The sequence below is a fragment of the Moschus berezovskii genome, chromosome 12, assembly GCF_049115385.1.
Source record: "Moschus berezovskii isolate FMDL1 chromosome 12, NW_MosBer_1.0, whole genome shotgun sequence".
Taxonomy (NCBI): Eukaryota; Metazoa; Chordata; class Mammalia; order Artiodactyla; family Moschidae; genus Moschus; species Moschus berezovskii.
The window spans coordinates 62,833,527-62,854,729 of NC_142471.1; the positions used below are offsets into that span (position 1 = coordinate 62,833,527).

General features: G+C 48.6%; 1 protein-coding gene across 8 annotated transcripts in view; it reads right to left on the reverse strand.

Moving 5' to 3' along the window:
• Positions 1-20,817, reverse strand: part of SORBS1 (sorbin and SH3 domain containing 1) — a 231,392-nt gene extending 210,575 nt beyond the window's left edge. For 2 of the 8 annotated variants that reach the window (XM_088842160.1, XM_088842157.1), the window contains exon 1: positions 20,702-20,801. The gene's annotated coding sequence lies outside the window, so the exon portion shown is untranslated. Of the gene's footprint in view, positions 1-20,701 lie in introns of all 8 variants that reach the window. The other 6 variants (XM_088842159.1, XM_055425027.2, XM_055425034.2 and 3 more) reach the window with 4 other exon arrangements.
• Positions 20,818-21,203: the final 386 nt, after the last annotated feature.

Here is a 21,203-nt window from a genome sequence, read left to right on the forward strand (position 1 = left end):
ACTTTTAGAGCGGGTCCGTCTTTGGAGGATTCGCTTTGGAGTAATCCTAGAGACCATGTGTGGTATCACTTCAGCTTTTCTTCTCTCTCGTAACCATCTCCTCCTTCCAGGTGTCACCATAATTTGTCAAGCTCAGGCCTGAATTACCTGACCTTGGGATGTCTCATCTCCTGCCTCCAGGCTTCACCGAGGACTGTGGGCACTGATTTCCCCAAGGCCAGCCTGACCATGTCCCTAGGGCTCCCCACAGCCTTTAGGACAGCAGGACCATCTGACCATCGCCCAGAGAGGGACACCTGAGAGAGAGGGGGGCTCCATTAATAATCACACTGGAGTAAGAGGCAGAGCCACCCTGGAAGCAAACTGGAAGGTGAGGTCATCAACTGGAGAACAAGTCCAGTCTCTTTACCATAAGCTTGAATTCAAGACTCTCCACCCTCTGGCCCCAACTCACCTTTCCAGTCTTTCTGCATTTTGCATTGTCCAGTTCCAATGGACCTGCAGTTACACAGCACACCCTGGGCTTTACTATCCCTGTGCATTTGCTCCCAGCATTTCCTCCTCCTGCCTACACCCCACCCCAGCCCTGGCCAGAGCGCCATCTACAGAGGTCTAACTCCTACTCTCGTGCAAGGCTTTTGTGTGTTAGTCACTCAGTCATGTCCGACTCTTTATGACCCCATGGACTGTAGCCCGCCAGACTCTCTTGTCCATGGGATTTCCCAGGCAAGAACACTAGAGTGGGTTGCCATTTCCTTCTCCAGGGGATCGTCCCCACCCAGGGATTGAAGCTGGGTCTCCTGCATTATAGACAGATTCTTTACCATCAGAGCCACCAGGGAAGCCCTACTCTCACTGCAAAACCCAAGTCAAATGGCGCCATTCTTGACTGCATTCATTCAACAAGTATTTACTGACTGCACATTATGTGTTAGGCACAGTGAAGAAGGCTGAAAAAGCTCCACCTCTTATGGGACTTTGGTGTATGTGGTGGGGGGGTGGTGTATACAACTGTGACAGCCGGTAGTAAGGATGGACACAGGGTGATATGCTGGAGGCTCCTTGGTTAAGTTTTTGTACAGACACACCCAGTACCCCACAGGGCTGGGGCTCCCTGAAGGTCATGCCCAAGAGACCCAACTTACAGCCCTGTTGAACCCCACACACAACTCTAGACACAACAGGCACGCAACAAACATTTGATGAGCAAAGAATTCCTATTAGAGAAGTTTCCTCATTTAGTCTGGAGACAGCATTCCTACAAGGAGTTCCAAGTTCTCCCCGAATCTGTATGGGATCTAAATTTCCACCAACCTTAGAGAAACGCCCCACATCCAAGAGCTGTGCTTCCCCTTCCACACGGATACTAGGAGGGGACTAAGGTTACCTGCTTCGACATTACGTTGCTTCTCCAGAGGTTAAGTGACTCACGCAAGTCCACACATCTAGGGAGTGAACCCCCAGAGAGGTCAGAAGATGACACAGCAGCAGCAGGATGTAATGACCGGATAAACGCCCAGAGGAGTCACTGGGCAGAGGGTGTCTGGAGTGGGGAGGTGACTCTGGCAGCTCAGGAGCCAGAGAGCTTCAGGAAGGAGGTCTTGGGGTGGGGCCCAGGTGACGGAAGGCTGGAAGGGCCAGCAGGGGAAAGGCACTGCGATGGAAGCTTGGCAACGGAGGGACAGCCTGACACGGGTGTCACAGGGGGAGGCCTGCTGCTGAGGCCAAAGTCTCACCTGGTGACGTATACCACCCGAGACAAGAACACACACAGGCTGTGCCTGTACCTGACCTGGAAGAAGGGGCTCCGCCACTGGCAACGTGCAGATAAAACTGCTCGGAGAAGCTCAAGTAAGGGTCATGGGTGCCCAGGCTTTCCCAGACATGTCTGCAGCTCTACTCTGAGTGGCCCTGGCGGACAAGAGTCCAATTAAACAGTAACTAGTAACACAGGAGCTTGGCAAGCGTCACGGTCACTTCCAAGGGCAACGGCAACATGTGTGCCCCCTTCTCAGACATTCCGATGGTGAGCGGTCATAGCGACCACTTCCTTTTACGAAGGAAAAAAATAGACAATTAGCTGCATCTGTTCTTATTTCAGTTATACCCAGAGACAATCAAATGAGTGCCTTGCAGCCGGGACTGGACCCCACCCACCTCTCACCTGCTGCAGCTCCGCAGCCCTGGGCCACCCTGGGCTTACTGGAATTTTTCCTCTCGGCCTCCACTCACCACAACCACCACGCCAGCCCCTCCGGACTCAGTGAGGAACCCAAACTGCAAACATCCCCTAAGGTACACCACAAGTCCCTGGAGGCAAGGGAACAACTCAGGTGGGCTTTCCAGGTGGCGTTCTACTCACCCTATGCCTGAGGGAAAGACACACCCAGGCCCCCTCAAGGGCAGGAGTGCTCAGCCTCAGCACACTGACATCTGGCGTGAGGTCACTTGGTGGTGGGGCCGTCCTGCACTCCAGGATATATGAGGAACATGCCGGCCTCTACCCACCAAAAGCCAGGAGCACCCCCTACATGACAAGCAAATCTCTCCAGACATCACCAAATGTCCCATAGGAGTAAAACCGCCTCCACGGAACCATGGCTAAAGGGCTCGCTCTAAATGTGCTATTCTGTATATCCTCAAACATTCAGACTCCTGAAGCTCCCAGTACTATAAAACACCTTAGGGGCTAAAGGCAGAGCTTTTGATCAGGTGGATCTGGGCTGGAGTCCTGGCTCTATGTCTTACTATCTCTGCAACAGGAGGCACGTCACTCAGCCTCTTGGAGTCTCAGTTTCTTCATCTATAAAATGGGAGCAATCAACAGCACCTAGGCCATGGCAGTTACATGAAAATGACACGTAAAGATTGCCAGGCACAGTGAGGATCTGATAAACGTTAGTGATTTTTTACAGGCCTGGAAAATTCCTTTTAGCCAAGCCTAGAGTTTAATCTTCTATTTCTGTGGCTTCTGATCTTCCCCCCCACAACTTCCTATGCCCTTTCCACCTGTTAAATGCCTTTGGTCTTAACCTTTGGTTTTAAGGAATCCTTCCTGCTGGTTCAAAGGCATCTGAGGTTAAAGTGAAGGAAAGAACACACACACACACACACACACACACACAGCATCTTTCAGCTCCAACCCTGCCCAGACCAACTCGCCAGACAAAGGCTTCCATTGTTGTCTAAAAACAAACTTTTCCACAAGGAGGCCTTAAAAAAGCCGTAACAGTCTCGAAGTCTCTAGACTCTCCTAGTTTTCATCCCCATTCTGCCCCAACCCTGGCATAGCCCTTCTCCTTCTGGGCCTCAGTTTCCTAATCCATAAAGTGAGGGGTTTAGACCCTGGGGATCACCAAGATGTTGTGCTATACTGGAATGCCGCAGCACAGAGGGCGGCTGGACCCATATTTTCAGTAAGTGCTTAAAAAGGAATAAGTGTCATAAAGACACATCTTTCCCCCTTTTCCCTAGGTTCCCGTGAGAACACAGAATTTTCAGAATATAGAAACTAGTCTCTGCTGCCCTTGGAGGCAGGAGTCAGAGGCCTGAGTAAAATGAAATCCTGCCGTTCTGAGACCTCGGGCAAATTAGTTCATCTGTCTTATCCTGCTGCCTTATCTGTAAAATGGGATAATAGAGGCAGAAATGATGTAAAGATTATGAGACAAAGATCATGAAAGTACCTGGCACAGAGCTAGTACACACAGTAGGTATTCAAAATACGTATGCCTTCCGTTCTGGGCTCTCCATCTGAAACCCTGTACTGTAACTCTGGGTCACTCTCCTTCTCTGGAAAGTCCTTGCATCTGTCCTTTCCCCGGGCTCTATCCAAGCCCTCCTCTGTCAGGAAACCTTCTCCACACAAACTCTTTTTTCTAAAGGTCCAAGGCCACAGTTTCCCAAAGGCTGACTTGGGGAGTGGGGTGGGAGGGACGAGTGGAGAGGAGCGGGCAGGAGTTCACTAACAGCCAGTTCCCTGCCCTGAGAATTTCCTTTCTGTGAATCCAGGAAGATTAACCCCTCCCCTGCTCAGAACGGTGCAGAGACCTCAACACTGTCCTGGCTGAGATTTAACACACCCCTTATGTCAGGGTCTCATAAGCACCCTGAGAGGGCGGGGTGAGTCTAAACTTTCTTCTCCCACAAATTCTTCATCCAACCTGATCACCCAGAGCTCCTCCCCCACAGCCACTGCCCACTCCAGGAAGATGTTTCTTTGCTCACCCCCATGGGGCAGCCTCACAAATTCACAGATCTCCAGCCCAGATCCTTCCTCTTGCCTAGGACTGAAATGATGCTGCTGAGATGAGCTTGAATCATGGGGTAGAAGTGCCTATTGACCAAAGAAAGAAAGAAAGAGCTCAGAAGATCAGGGAATTGGCCCACGATCTCTCAGCTAGTTCAGAGGCAGGACTGGGTTAGAACCAGGGACTCGGGGCTCTAGACACACCAAGCCTCTGCTCACAGCCTCTTGCCCATCAGCCTGGCCCCCTCCTGTCTCAAGCATCACCACCCTCCCAGGCTGGGAAGCTCACGGTCACCTCCACCTCTCCCCCTGCCTCGGGTCTCACCGCCTTCTCATCACCAAGACCAGGAACCCTGATAAAGGGCCGCCGCCTGGTCCCTATCACACCAGGACAAGGACAACATGCCTTTTCATGCCACTTCTTGTTTAACCACCTGCCGCAGCTCCTCAGTCCCACCAGATCAAACCTTTCCTGCCCTACAGCCTCAGACCCCAGGCTCCAGCTCCTCCAGCTACTCGGGCCCATCCGGCCTGGCCCTGCTCCCCTCCGCAGCCCCTCCCTCTCTCTTGGATCCTCTCGGCTCCCTCCCCAGACTCTGGCCCATGTGACTCCCCTCCTTGGAAAGTCTTCCCTTCTCCCGCTGGCTCTGCATCCTGTTGCCCTTCAAGGCTCCCTCTCCAGACCTGAGGCCGTAGCCTGGCATCCTCCTGGCCCCCAGGGTCACCACACTGCTGAGTTGTCTGAGCTTACCTCCTCACCAAACCACAAATGCGTCACCCCACAACCAGGCTACATTCCTTCCACCTCCAACCTCAGCCTGGCATTCATTCCACAATCATTACCTGAGTGCCTCCAAGGTGCCAGAAAGTTCTTGTACCTTTAAGGGTAAGGAGAGTTTCAAGAGCAAGGACATCTTAGATGCCACCTCCTCTGTGACTCCCCCCCAACCCACCACCCCCGTCACCCCCAGGAGTCCTCCTAGCTCCACTTTAGGATGTCCTAGTTGTCCTAGAGCTCATGTCCTCCCGGAGTCCTCCCTAAGTTCCAGAGCTTCTCTTCCTTCTTCATGGCCAGACCTCCTATGATACCCATACCAAGAGGATGCTCACTGATGGCTTTCACAGGAAACTGAAGCACTCTGTCCAGCAGGCCAGTCCGGACTCCTGGGTGGCCTCAAGCTCTGTTCATCCAAGTGACCTCTCACTGTTCTTCCAAGATTGGATTGGGGCCCAGAATGAGTCAAATGACCTCTTATCATTCTTCCAAAATTAGGCTTTCCTCTTTAATTACACCTTATCTAGCCACACTATGTGGATTCTAATTACATAATTACTCCAAGCCCTGGGACTTAAAAAAGAAAGGAGTGTGCAGAATTACACAGGTAAGTGAATGCACCAAGTATTCATACTTATATATACCATGCACCATGGTGTATACAATGTTTGTGTACAATTATTCATACACAATTTTATAAGCCAGAAAATATAGCCCATGAGTGGGTATCCAAGTCACATTAAGCAAGTCAGAGTAGATGAAGGAGAATTTCATGGAGAAGCCTAGCCCTGAGAGGGTTTTTGAAAGAGGCTGGAAGTCAGTCCCCAGCTCTCTCCCCTTCCCCTTCTGCAATGAAAAGAGGGAGTGGTGTGACCTTCATGGGAGATTTTTCAAAGTATAACCAGGCCTGATCTCTCCTAAACAAAATACCCACTCTCTTCTGAATTCCAGGTATTCACTGCCTGTCTCCTAAGGCACATTTTGTACAGTTCTAGTAGAAGACCCCACCTGGACTGTGTCCATCCTGCAGACAGGGGCTGCATCTCACCCATTTCAGTATTCCCAGTTCTCAGCCCCGATCAACACCAGGAGGGCCATCCAGCAGGCCTGCCTCCTGTCTTTACTCCAGCCTTATTAAAAAGTCTGCCCCTCTCACACCACCCCTGTCTTCACCAGGCATGCCCTCCCTTAGGCTGGGCCCAGCTCCCTCCTGTGCAGCTCCCCTTTGCCCACTGTACTTGCCCTAACTTGCTGCTCATTACACGTTGGTATAAAAACTCTATGTGCCAACCTCTCCTTTTAGACCAGTGGTCAAAAACCGTTTGATCATACCTTCCTATTAGTAAATAGCTTTGAGCATATTTACTTATAAGTTAATGATAAAACCTGGACTACTATAAATAGGAAAGCTACGTCTTGCTCTTCTGTTTGAGTTAAAGAATAAATAGAACTTAACTGATAATGTTTTCTCTCGGTCCCTCAATAGCGATCCTAAGAGCTCACCCACTGTTCTAGGCCAGGAATTCTGCGAGGACAGCAGGAGTGTTTGATTCCCTTTGTATTCTCAGAATCTGGGACAGAACTAAAAACTTAATAAAGGAATTCATTTGCCCCACAGACAGGGAGCACCTCCTGTGGGCCAGGCACATGCTAGGTAGGCACCAGGGATAGAACACCCAGCTGCTGGCATCTGGGTCCTACAAACTGCTGGGTGGGCAGACAAACAGGATCAGCCAAACAAGTGTGACAAAGTGGCTGACACAGATGCTATGCAGAATGCTCTGTCCAAAACCACTGAATCAGGACAGCCTCAAACTCCAGAGGGTCCGAGAAGGCTTCTCCCCAGGAATATGCTGCCTTCAGCTGAAACCTGAAAGGTGAGCAGAGCTACCTGGGTGAGGGAGAAGAGAACACTCCAGGGTAAGGAAACCACATGGGCAAAAGTCCTGAGGCTGGACAGAGACGTGTAAGTGCCAGGGACCAACAGAGGCCAATAAAACAAAATGAATGAACCAGCCCCTAAAGGATGGAGTTCCTCCCCCTTACTCCTCTCTACTTATCAAAACAGACTGCACCCAGCTTCGTGCCTCTGCAGGGGTCACTCAGCCCTACTGCATGCCCAGCCTCTGAGCCAAACAGAGCAGGTGGGCTCTCTGCCTCCCAGCCAGTCCTGCCAGTGGCAACCGCCCCCTGCTTCTGAGGAGCCCCAAAGCCACAGGAAGACACTCCTGAAAACCATACATGTTGCCATGGACACCACCAGTCAAAGGCTCCTGGGCAGTTTAATTTTTTAAAGAGAGTGTTAAATATTTTACATCTTCTAACAGCACGGCTTCTTCCTTGCCTACAATGCAAAAGAAAACCCTATACTCCTTGAACTAAGGATTCACACAAAATAAACACCAATGTGTAAGACAGTCCTCGGAGGTGTGTACCCATGGTCAAGGGCATCCTCTGGTTATCCTGGCTGCCTGGGTGTATGTTCCTTGCAGAAGCAACTGGACAATCCAGAAAGAAGCACAGACACAAAACCTCTTCCCTACTGGAGCTCTTCTGACCCCAAGAAGGGAAAATTATTTACAATGATGCTTCAGGTGTGTTTAAGTAGCCCATGACTTTAATAATTAAAACCAAGACCGTGGATTGTAATGCAGGCTGGAGGCTTCAGGGCCTCCTCTCGCAGCAGCTGTCCCCAAGAGAAGCCGTATCTTCTATCAGTGCTCAGGCATGACTAATATTTCCCAGTTCCTGGGAGGCCTCACCCCCTCACACCTGCCAGGACTGGCTCACTAACGTACCATGTCCAACATAAAAGCCCCACAAAGCAAATGCAAAATAGTCCTCAAAGGCCTGAGACCATGTTGGCCTAGGCTCACGGGCCTGGCAACCAGGTTCTCAGCATCTACCACCAAAGCCTGCCTAGGCCCTGGACTCTCCCAAGTCCCAGTTTTCTCCAGCTACTCTATTTTCTGTCCCAATTGGGACTGTGCTTTCTCCAAGACCTGATTCATTCTGTCCTGCTTAACATAGCCCAGTTCCTACTTTTGCCTTGGCTTCTCCATCCAGATGTCTGGCTTGCTCCCCAGCCTACTGCCCGGGCACTGGGGAAGCAACTCAGATCTCCCAGATCCAGTTCGTCTTTCTTACCTCATCCCTGGCTTCCAGATCCAGCCTCCTGTGTGCACTGTCTACAAAGAGAGACCCAAGCACAGACGAATCAGCAGTGTGGCTGCTACAGCAGCCTTGCAAAGACCCCCAGTAGCAATGTACCATGAAACTGTTCCCATTTTCTCGCCTGTTAATTTGTTATCAGCAACTGCAACCCCTGGCCATCATTCTGGATTGGTGAGAAACAGTCACCCAACACTGGATCTGCCCTGACTAAAGACAACTCCGAGTAGAGAAGAACAATCGGCAAATGAATTGTCTATTTATTTACAACGTCCGACAAGGAAACTATTCATGTGCACAGCCACAATACAGACACACATTCCAGGCAAGAAGAGAAACAGGATTTCACACAGTAGGTCCTATTGACCCTTCATACTGGGAAACCAAGCTCAAAGGTGGCCCGCAGGCAGGTGGGAATAATCAATTCATGTAGGGACTTCCCTGGTGGTCCTTGTGGCTAAGACTCCATGTTCCCAATGCATGGGACCTGGGTTCGATCCCTGGTCAGGGAACTAGATCCCACACGCCACAACTAAAAAATGATCCCTCATGCCACACCTAAGACCCAGAGCAGCCAAATAAATATTAAAAAATAATAATAATCGATGTTTAAGGCATGCTAGAAATGAGGAATGAGTTTCCACATCCACCTGTTCCTGTTACTGCTGCCATGAGCTAGAAGATCCCTCTGATGATGAAAAGTCAAGGCCCACATGGGCCTGACATGGGCAGAGCCAAGTACAGGTTAAAGTATAGCAGTCAATACTCCTCCTGCTCACTGGTGTTGGAACTCAGGCAGTATCTTTATGCCATGTTGAGAATCCAGGTTGCCGGGAACAGACTCCTCATAGTCATTCCTGGGTCGGTCATGACTACACGCCTGACTTCAGGTCCATCACTGGCCTCTCTCTACTACCTGCCACACGGGTTATATGCACGTCTAGAGCATCCTCACTCCCCCGATGCCCCACACACTTGTCACCCAAAACCTTCCTACTCACAACCCAAAACAAACTGGAATGCCTGCTGGGGAAGACAAGAGCCCAACCCTATAGTGTTAATGAGGAAATAAACTCGAGGAGGGTGGGGCCTATGTCTACACTGTTCACTAGTATTCGTTTAATGAGTGCAATGAGACTGTGGTTATTAAAGTACTTCTTAAACAAAAGTTCCACATGTAAGTAGGGACTCACCTCACAAATTGGCACCCTCCCGTCCCTGGGGCTAACAGCAGAGCTCGCTCTCTCTTCATCCAGCAAAATGAGCTGGATGGACATCAGATGGACCTGCCTGCAAGGCTGAGCTATAGTGGGAATGCAAATCACCAAGGGATAGAAACTTCCAAGAAAAGACCAGCATCCCAACCGCTAAATTGCCTGGCTCTGTCCCTTTTCTCTTCTGCACTCCTTTGGCACATCCCTCTGCTCCATAGGTGATGGTCAACATCTGTGACCTCATCCTTCCAAGGGGGAGATGTCGGTGAAGCGGGGAGGAATGTTTGGGGACAGGAGAAACAGTTATGGGTAGAAGCAGAACAGAAGGAAGGGGACATCAAAAGGATTCTTGCTCCAAGTACCAGTGACAAGTATTGGGGCTTCGTGAACATGCTGGCATTTTCACATCAGCTCACATGACCAAAGAGGCTTAGAAATAGTCAGTTCTATGTCCCTCTCCAGATAGTTCTACAAACACGGCCAATGTTCTTTTTCAACTCCACGGTTGAAAACACCCCCTTGACACTACCAGTAACTTCTGACCCATTCTCATTCTCAATACAGACACCAGCATTAGAGTGATGACTATGTGTCAGGTACAGCTCTAAAGACTTATGCAATCCTGTGAAGTGGGCACTATTATTTTTCTCCATTTTACAAGTGAGGCAACTGAGGTACAGACACATAACTTACAGAGCGTGGATGGGGACCCAGGCAGCCTGAGCACAGAGGTCACCCCCTTCATCACTCTGCTCCCCGATCTCACTTCCAGAAGAGGAGAGCCAAGCTCCAGCTCAGGCCCATCCAGCTGCAAGACCTTAAACTAATGGCCTTTCTGTGAAGCAAGGCTGATCACAGACACCTGGTCTGTGCTGTCCACAGGGCAGCCACTAGTCTCACGTAGCTATGGAACACTTGAAATGCAGCTAATGTGACTGAGAAACTGAATTGTACATTGTACTTCATTTTAGTAACCCACTCCAGTATTCTTGCCTGGAGAGTTCCATGGATAGAGGAGCCTGACGGGCTATATAGTCCATGGGGTCACAAAGAGTGGAACACGAATAAGTGACTAGCTTTTAGTTAATTTCAACTTGGCCAGTCCCATGTGGCTAGTGGCTACCATATTGGAAAGTTCAACTCTAGTCTCTAAATTCTAGGATACCGGGTGCCATTTCTCTTTGGTCACTGCTATAGTCACAGAGACCAGCACAGACCCTAGCACTGGCTGTGGCTGGAGCTCAGTAACTATTTGTTGAACAAATCAAAAGCAAAGGGCTTTTCAGGTGCAATAACTTCATTGCCACACAAGCATCGATTGTTCAAGTTCCCTGCCCACTGGACATCTAGCCTCAGCGTGACCAGGAGCTCAGGCCTCCCAAAGCAGATCAGGAGGGAGAGGCTCTCAAGATGAAAAAGTACAGAGGCAAGTCTTCTAAAGGTTCAACAGAAATAGATCTATCTCCCTGAAATTTCCACTTACTCATCCTGGCCCTTCAGCTCACAGGTCTGGGCAAACCAAAATAAGTTATGAGACAGCACTTAACCATTTTTAAACACTATAAATACAGTATAATACCTCTAATTCATTTTCTTAATTAGTATGAGTACAAATCTTAGTTCATTGTGAGGCTAGTTAAACAACTACATGACTGAGATCTGTTTGGGGGAACAATCCCCTACTGTCAGGGCTATGGCCCAGGACTGCTGTCTGCGCTGACTTAATGCATTCACATCCCCCCTCTCCATGAGCAAGCCAGGGCGTATACAGCTAAACTCTCAACCAGTGAGGCCTCGTTCTGCAAACAAGGTTTGGGGATCCTGGCAGAGCAACTCACATTTTCATATCTCCTTGATGTACTCTTTCTAAGTGGAAAATCTAAGTTTGCATACATCTCCTATGAGCTGAGAGCTATAGCAGACACAGGAGATACTAATACAGCTCCATGCAGCCCTCACCAAGAGCCCACATCCAGGAAGAGTAAGAAGTGAAATGTGCAGACTACTTACCCCATGCAGGTCACTGAACTAGATCAGGAGAAAGACATACAAACCAAACACGATCAATTCTGTGTGACACACACTGTAACAGACACATGTACAAAATACCGAACTAAAGAGATACCCGGAGGGGCCCTGCACCGTGGCTCACGCACAGCAGGCACTCGGGGCAGTGACCTGAATCAAATTTTGACCCACAGCTCAATTGAAGGCTGAGGAAACCACAATCCAGACAGGTTAAGTGACTGCTCAAGGCGACCCAGGTAGTTAGTGGCAGTGATGGGGCTGGAAGTGACAGGTGGGCCTCGTCACTCACCCACCCAGCAGTCCATAATCCATCTCACGGTGCTTCTTACCTGATCCCTCATGGGGATGAAGGCAGGATCTGCCTGCTGCTTGTTATCACATCCATCTCAGGATAAATAATGGATACATTTTTGTACCATGGTATGTTGGGGACTCTTGAAATCTGAGGAGTTACTGTGTGCATACCATCTTAGAAACATGCGTCCAATCATCTAACATTTCTTGGGAATATACTATGTATCAGGTGCCTGCTTAGAGGCTTGGATAAAGAGATGAAACAAACTCCTAGTCAGATCAGAACACCCACATTTATCTCTGCTCTCTTCCAGAACCCCACGAAAAGGACAGCAGAGGAATCTGCTTTTTAATGGAAAGGAGACAATGGCTGACGAGACGTGTTAACAGAAATCTGAAAGACAGAGAGCCAATTGCCAGGCAGTCTCTGATTCAGGTTTCTGCTTCATCTGCTCTGCTGAGTACAAGCAGGGTAGAAAACCACTGAACAAATGGTGCTTAGGCCACAAAAACAGGAGAAGGCTCCGGAAGGGAGGGGGGCACCAAGGACTGTGAGGGGAGAAGGGGAAGGGACTAGGAAGAGGGCAGCCTGCTGAAAGTTGGCGCAGGGAGCAATCAGACTCCAGGGTCGCTCCTTCAATCTGCTCAGTCTGGCGACCTCCCTCCCTGGGCCAGCAGGACGTGGGGGATCACAGTTTAGGCAAATTACACCAGACTCTCTGATTCAGATTCAGACACAGCTGAGGGAGAGCTACAGCTGAGGGAGGTAGGGAAAGCGGGGAGCAACTTTCAGAAAACAGACGGACAGAGTGAAAGCCTGCATTACCAACCAGGGTACCCTGCTTGCTTCCCCATCAAGGCTCCTAGAAAGAACAACACACAGCCTGTTACACCCTCCTCCTGGAGAGGCACACTCCTTTCCAGGAACATCCAACATTCCCCAAGAAAAGATCTACAGACAGCAATATCTAGGTGTCTCCAGTGAAAAACGGGAGGCTCGCTACTGAATGACCCTACAATGAGGTTCACAAGCCCCTTCCTTGTCCCACAGATCCCCAATCAGCATCTTGGTGTCCGCTCTTAAAATATAAACCGTCAGGGATCAGCATGCATGGAAAGATGGTTCCAGTGGGGAATATAGTAACCAAAATAAGCAGAAAAAGGGACCTGACAGAAACAAAGACAACACAGGAGACACAGAAAAATAGCAAAAACAAAACACAACATATATAAGTGAATTCACTGCACCGATGAAGCAAGATGCGACGAGTTGACTCACTGGAAAAGACTCTGATGCTGGGAAAGGTTGGGGGCGGGAGGAGAAGGGGACGACAGAGAATGAGATGGCTGGATGGCATCACCGACTCTGTGGACATGTGTTTGAGTGAACTCCAGGAGTTGGTGATGGACAGAGAGGCCTGGCGTGCTGTGATTCATGGGGTCGCGGAGAGTTGGACACGACTGAGCGACAGAACTGAACTGAACTGATGAAGCAAGAACAAGATGCTATTTAGGGAAAAAAAAAAGAAAAATGGGTCTTCAGAGAACTAGGAAATTGTAGAAAGTAAAATGTGCAAAAATGTTTCAAGCAAAACCATGAAAGTATAAATTAAAAATCCAAAAGGATTATTAAAGATAAAGCTGAAGATGTCTCTCAAGCAGTAAAACAAAAGCAAAATGGAAAACAATAAAAGATTTTAAAGTTACAAACTCTACCCAGGATGTCCAACATCTCAGTAATGGGAGTTCCAAAGACAAAACACGAAAAAGGACAAAAGGAAATTAACAGAGAAAAATATAAGAAAATGTCCCCAAAATGAACAGTGTGAGTCTTCAGATCAAAAGAACACAACAAGGACCCAGCATAATAATTTTCAAAGCAAGAATAATCCAAATACAGAGAAAGGAAAAGGATCTTAAAACTTTCAGCAAAAAATAAACAAAACGGTTATCCATAAATGATCAAGAATCAAAATAGCATCCAAATTTTGACATTAATATTGGAACCTGGGAGACAGTGGAGTCATGCCTTCAAAATTCTCAGGGGGTTTTCAACCAGAATTCTAAACAAATCAAACCACCAATCAAATGTGAATGCAGAATAAGAACAGTTCAGACAAGCAAGTTTGAGGTGACTGACTTGTACAGACCCTCTCTCAGAAACTCCTGAGGAATAAATCAAGAAACAGGAAACGGAGGCTCCAACCAGAGTAAAGTAAGGGAATCCCCAGGACGAGTCATGCCCTAGGCCTAGAAGTCAGTTGATTGGAATAAAGGGGAGGAACTGAGGCCTCTGGGAGTGAGACCTCCAAGGGAAAAAAGACTGCAGTAAAAGAAAAAGGAACATGTGTATAAAACAGAGAGGTTTTCAAAAGCCTCTCAGAAACTCTGGGAATCAGTAATAACCACAAAGGAAACTAAATAAATAGGAAAAAAGCAATTATTAACTCAAAAAAATGTACAAAAAATTTCATTACAGTACAACTATAAGGCTCAGCCAGGAACTCTATTTACAGTCAAAATAATATAAGTATTGACTATCAGTGTAACAAAAAACTGTGATAGACCACACTTGGAGGACATGAAGGAGACCAAGCATGTGGAGAGAAGAGAGGAATAAGGGCTCCTCTAATCCACAGCAGGACAATAGTACTATCAGCAGAAACAGCTAAAAGGCCTGGAAGTGACTATGGTAGGCAAAGTAATGGCCCCTCCAAGATGAAGATGCCCATATCCTTTTTTTTTTTTTAGAATTTTTTTTTTTATTGGAGGCTAATTATTTTACAATATTATATTGGTTGGTTTTGCCATACATTGACATGAATCCGCCCCGGGTGTACATGAGTTCCCCCTCCCGAACCCCCCTCCCACCTCCCTCCTCCCCTTATCCTCCCTCTGGGTCATCCCCGCATATCAGCCCCGAGCATCCTGTAACATGGAAGATGCCCATATCCTAATCCCGAACCCACAAACATGGTATCAATACATGGCAAAAGGGAATTAAGGTAGCAAGTGGAAGTAAGGCTGCTAATCAAATGAGCTTCAAACAGGGAGATTATTCTAGATTATCCAGGTGAGCCCAAGGTAACCACAGGGTCCTTAAAAGTGGAAAAGGGAAGGGGAAGGCAGTCAGGAAGATGTGACTATGTTAAAAGGTCAGTGATGGATGGCAGTACTCAACTGGCCATTGATGGCTTTGAAGATGTTGAAAGGGGGCCATGAGCCAAGGAATGCAGGCGGCCTCCAGAAAGTGGAAGACGCAAGGAAGAGAATGCAGTCCTGGCACCATCTTGACTTTCAACCAGTGAGATCCTTTTCGGACTTCTAAGACAGAGAGCTGTAATTTAAATTTGTGTTGCTTTAAAGCCACTACGTTGGTGGTAATTTGTTCCTGCAGCAACAGAAAATCATGTTCCATGACTAGCCCTGGGGAGTGGATCATTAGGATGAGGAGTGACACAGCCTTCTTCTTAAGCCTTGCAGTGTTATTTGACTTTTAAAGTCACATATATGACTTTGATACAAATTAAATTTTAATTTTAAAAGAGCTGAAATACAAATTCTCTCTTGCCAGAGCTCATAATCCAGTAGAGAAAACAGGGCCCTGGCTACTGCTGATAGGCAAACACGGGAAGAAAGCACCTCTTTGAGATGTGAGGACATCTGAAAGGAGTAGGCGTTCACCAGGCAAAGGAGAAACAGGCCTTCTGGAGAGGGATCAAAGACCAGGGGGAACATGAAACAGTTCTGAATGATGGCATATCAGTGGGTCTCGCAGAGTCAGCAGGAAAGGCTGGGTGGACAGTTCCCAATACCACAGGTGTGACACCTGCCCCACTGCTGGCTTCTCTGACTGGGGTCTGGGACTTGCTGTGCATATTTAGGGCTGGTATGGACAAGAGAAGACCCCAAACACGTTTTCCTGGAACATCAATTGTACCCAACAGTAAAGTGTTTTAAATGCTTTTACACTAAAACCAGCACAGATGTATTACAGAAGACAAAACTCATGTGAATTTTTAACATAAAAATTGATGACTTCTTGTTTGAGAGGCCCACTGTAGACACTAAGCTATCTGCTGACTGCTGAGCATCAAGATTCAACCATCTCTATAATTATTACAAGAATCAAAAGAAAGGTTAAAGTGTCATCGCATGCATCCATCAGAGCACCTGGGACTTCACACCAGCAACCTCTCAATGGCTGCCTACCCTCCCTGTGTTGGGTCCCAACATGAATGGGAAAGTTGAGAGGCATCTCATTCTTTTCCAAAGTGGTCTGAGTCCTGCTATTGCTGGGTAACTTAGCTCTGCCTGGGGAAACAAAAAAAAACTACTACACTGAATGTTTCCTACATATCTTCTCTTGGTCATAAGCCTGCCTATCTTTCTTCCATCCCCCCTCTAAAGATTACCAGGATCACTGATAAAACACCAGCTCAACCATCAGCACGTCCGACCCTTTATAGCACAGGCCTCTGTTAGAGAATACATTGCAGACACTCTTTCCATGGAAGGAAATCAAAAAATAGGGCACATCTCTTGGGAGAAGGTGTCCCTTGTGTCCACAAACAAGGGTGGAAACTTTTTCTATTGTTGTAGCTGTTTTTGTTATAAAAACAATAATATCCACATGACAGTGAACTGGGATTTTTTTTTTTTTCTGTAAAGACCCACTACTGACCACAGAAGAGGATCAGAGAGGGAAAGAAAAAAAATATATATATATCAATGGAAGACCACACAGAAGTAAAAAGCAATTTAATTAGGTTTGGTTTGTTTGGTTTGTTTTTTCGTGTGTACACATACACACATTCAAAAAAAGTGAGCTCAACTGATTTCAAATAGAGAGGATAAGATTTTAATAACACCTTAAATATATTACAATTACAGTTATGTCATTGACAGAAAATAAAAGATGGGTGAGGAGATCAAAGAAAAAGATACAATAGGAGGAGAGAAAAAGAAATGGATAGAGAGGGGTATGGGAGAAAAAGGTCAGGAAGACAGCAAGACACAGGGACAGACAGACATGAGTAACCACACACAAAAAGAAGGAACAACTAAAGAATTCACAGAGATACTTCCTAGGCCAAAATAAATGACACTGCATATGCCAGGGCTGGCTTGGGCTATAGACTTCAAAGTATTATCACCTTTTATCCTTGCCTTCGAATGGTCACTAATCTGGCTAACCACTGTTCACAGCTCTTTAATTGCTCATTTAAACATTCTGAGGCTTAGCTCAGGTCAAGGTCCAGAAGCTCCCTTCAGACGAGACACAGTCAAGCAAATCATTTACCTCCAAGTATCTCCTCTACAAAGGGAGTACGTGAAACACTCTTACACAAATCACCATCTCAGAAAATGTACAAAGCACCAATGAGAGACAGGAGAAAATGCTGTTTGCATTGAAAAGAAATTCCATGGAAAACTTTTTAGTTTTGCATTTAAAAAGGAAAAAACAAAAAACCCAGAACTGGTACTTCAGCAGAATGGGTTCCCACCTCAGCATTCTCCAGCATCACTCCCAGCACATTTGACTTTCCACATGTTCAAGTTCTGCCTGCCCCACTGGCTTCAAAGGCCTGAGTTGGCTCTGAAACCAAACACTGCAAGCTGAGGGTCAACAGAAAGATCCCAGGGGACTGACTCCCAAGTCAGTCTCAGCCCTGCCTGGACTCTCTGTCCATCCTCTCCAACGACTGTCTAAAGCAATCCCTTACTTCACTCTAAGGGCTGCAGAAATCTGCTATTTCACAGCTGATAGAGCCTCCCCCTTCCAGCTCCATCTCTTTTCCCTCCAAGTCAGGTGTCTATGTTTTCCCCTTCCTTACCTGACCAGCCCCCAACCTCCTACCTGGTCTATTTTCCCAACCTCTCCCTTCTGCCCCAATCCCTCCTTGCTCTTCTCTACCCTGTCTTAATATCATCGCTCTCAGAGGAAGAGGGGGCATAGGAGGTATATCTAGAACACAAAACCTAGAGTCAATCCACCTGAGTTTCTGCCCAGCTCTGTATCTTGCTAGCTGTTTGACCTTGAACAAACAGCCAAGCCACCCAACCCCTCAAATTTCCCAGTGAGGGGGACGATCCTGGCAACCACACAGGTCTTGTCTAACTCTCAGGTCCTAAATATTCAAACACCCACCTGTATAACCATAAATAAAGCAGTGAATTAAACATACACAGGGAGAAAGAATGAATTATAGAAATTCCCTTTCCTCAGCATTCTGTCACCCCAGCTAGTGTCCCCAACCAACCCCCCACACTGAGGGTCTGTACCTCACTCAGAGCTGTTTAAGCTCTAAATTACTTAAATACAGCAAAGCCTCCCCCAATCACACTAATCAAGGAACAGATGAATCTGAATATCCAACAGAAGTCTGAGTCCTGGAATGTTTCTTTCATGCCATCGAGCAATACTGTGAATTTAACATCAGCTTAGCAAACAGAAAAGAATCCAGAAATGCCATTGAAAACTGTCTTGTGAATCTAAGAACAGTTATGTGTCAGGAACCCTGGAAAATAATCTACTCCTAAACCCTCCACTTTCCCAACAAGGGCAGAGGCCCAGAGAGCAGAAGCCACAAACCCAAAGCCCAGCGCAGATCCATGACTGGATCAAAGCCAGAGGTCCTGCTTCTGGCCCAGAAGACTTTCACCAAAGCTTTTTGAGACCATCCGTTTCCTTTTTCAAAGAGACAGATTAAACCCCAAATTACCAGTGAGTTCTCTCTACAACAAATCTATTTCCAAGTCCAGGGAAGCAGACCAGAGCTAAGTTTGGATGGCCAGATGATTACTAATACTGCCTAACAAGCTTTCTTCCCTGAACCCTGCCCATTCATTCTCTGCAGAGAAAACCCCAGACTCTGCTATCTATATGGAACTCTATTTTGGAGAAGTGGGAAGTGGAGACCCGTACAGTTCTTTGTTCTGACACTAAGAAGCATCTGCTTTCTGATAACTCCTACCTCACCTTCCAACAAACCAAGTACCTTCAAAAAAGTTCATAGAAACTCTCCAACTAGAATAAAAGAAAGCAGGAGGTGACAGCAGGAAAGGTCCAACTGAGGGTGGGTGTGTAACAGACGGTGATAATACCCTCCCAGCTCTTCACCCTAGGGGTAGAAAGCATCTCTTTTCAGCTGCTAATACCCTGCACCAGAGATAGTGCCACTCAGCGCCCTCCAGCAGAGAACTGAGCTCTCTGCAACCCCTGAAGAACTAACCCTTTCCTAACCATCCACTCTAACAGTGCCCAGGACAGAGGTACCAACAGAGGTACCTCCCCAGCCCTCCCCTCCCACCAAGAGCCTGAAACATCAGAGCTCTGATGGCAAGGAGCTATTTAAGGCAGCATCAAGAGGGTGGGGCAGAAAATTGCTGGCAATATCCTCCTCCTCCACCCCTCCCTCCCTCACAGCCAACAGACAGACAGACACAGACACACACACACACACACACACACACACACCCCTCTGGCTCCACAGACAGCCGTTAACCTCACCTACGTCTCTAAGGTCTGGAGATCTGGAGACCCCAAACGTTCAGCATGTGTTTTCTGTCACTGAGGCTGCTCCACCCCCTTCTCTTCCACCACCACCAAGCCACCTTTCCAATCAAAAACACAAAATTTAATCTAGAGTTCAAAACCCAAGAAGGGGCTTGGAGATAGACAAGCCTTCCCTGGCCTTCACTTAGGAAAGAAAAAGGGCATCCGTGGCGGGGGCGGGGAGGGGTGATGTCAGAGGCCTGACAAGCTAGATAGGCTCCATGCTGTCTCTGAATGAACCTCCCTCCTATTGATGGTGAAATCAATTCGGGCAATTTCGGCAGGTCGGCCCTGTGACAAGAGGGGCATCCCAGCGCTCAGTTTACAACAAAAAATCCAAAGGCTCAGCCAGAACATGCTGGGAAAATCCAGGGTCTGGATAAAACGAGCTACACTCAGTGGGATCCTTTCTGCTTTTATGTAGCAATGTAATAGCGTAATAAATTCTGTCTGCCTGAGGAAAGCATGCACTGGTGAATTTCAAAGCCATCTTAAGACAGCGGATGCACCGGGATGCAGAATTCAACTGCACATTCCCTCGTGGAAAAAAAAAAAAAAAACGTAATGATTTCAAGCTTGTTTCCCCCTCTATCTTGAATGGCGCTAGCGCTTATCAAGGAAGCCACCTCGGAAAGCAGCCAGAGGACAGCCGGGGATGCCCGGGGAATCCGGAGAAAGGAGTCGCTTTCTGTTCATCTCGGTGAGGAGCTGGCTAGCAAGAAGCTGCCAGTCACTCTGAGGGATGAAGGATGAAGAAGCATGGCCGGATGAGCAGGCAAGGCGTCCCCGGACACACACACACGTACCCGCTCATTCTGGCGGGTCCTAGGCCAGGCCTATAGTCCTTGCTCTCCTCCCGCTGCCCTCTCCTCCAGAGAGATGCTAATGAATGAACACACCTGAGAAGCCTCCATCCTGCCGCTCGCTCCCTCCTTCTTCCTCTGGCTGCTGCAGAGGAGCCCCTCCTCGGTAGTTTCACTTTACAGCGTAAACCCACTCGGGCTTTGATGTCTCCTCCACCCACCCATATTGCAGCCAGCCTGAAGCAGGCGGACGTTCTCCTCCTTGCAGAGGCCATGATCGCACGTACCCCCACCCACCAAAAAAAAAAAAAATCTGGAATATCCCAAACCCCGGCACACTGGGAAACTTTCCCTCAAAAACTGAGGATCCACCAAGCAGGCAGGAAGGAGGGCTTGACCGAGGGGGGCCACGGTTTTCCCCGCGACCACGGGGGATGCTCTGGGGGGAGGGGGTCCCCCAAGTCCTTCCAACAGCTGGCCCTTTAAACGCACCTCCTCCGAGCGTGAAACAAAGGCGCCGCCCGAGGGGGGCCGGGCTGGCGCACGCCCCCGGCGCCGGTGCTGGCGACCAAGCAAGCGCTGGCCGAGGGGCGGCTGGCGCGGGCTTACCTTGCGGGTCTCCTTGGCTGGCGGGCCGGCGGCGCGCGTCCTGCCCCGCTCGCACTACACGCTGCAGTTGGCCCCGATCTGTTTTTCTGGGACTCGGCGCTGACTTCACCGACACTCCGCGGCCGGCCAATGGGCTGCGGCGGCCGCCCCTTCATTAGCATGCGTCCGGAACCGTCCACTCCGGCGGCGCCCGGGAGGCGGGCGGTGCTAGGGGGCGGTGCCGGGCTCCGCAGTGACAGGAAGGGGCGTGTGCGCCAATGGGAGGCGATGAAGCGCCCACGCGCCCCGCCCCTCTGCATTGTGAGCCGGGCGCGGGGGCCCGCGGATCGCCTGCTGAGAACGTGTGCGCGGTCCCAGTAACCCTTTTTTGTCCTGGGCGGCCTCAGCTGGGCCGGAAGGTGGCCCGGCGCGCCCTCTGATTCTTCTGAGGGGTCATCCCAGGGGAGCTGGGAAGGAATCTTTTGCATTAAAAAAAAAAATGCTAACCTGTCTTGAGTGCATA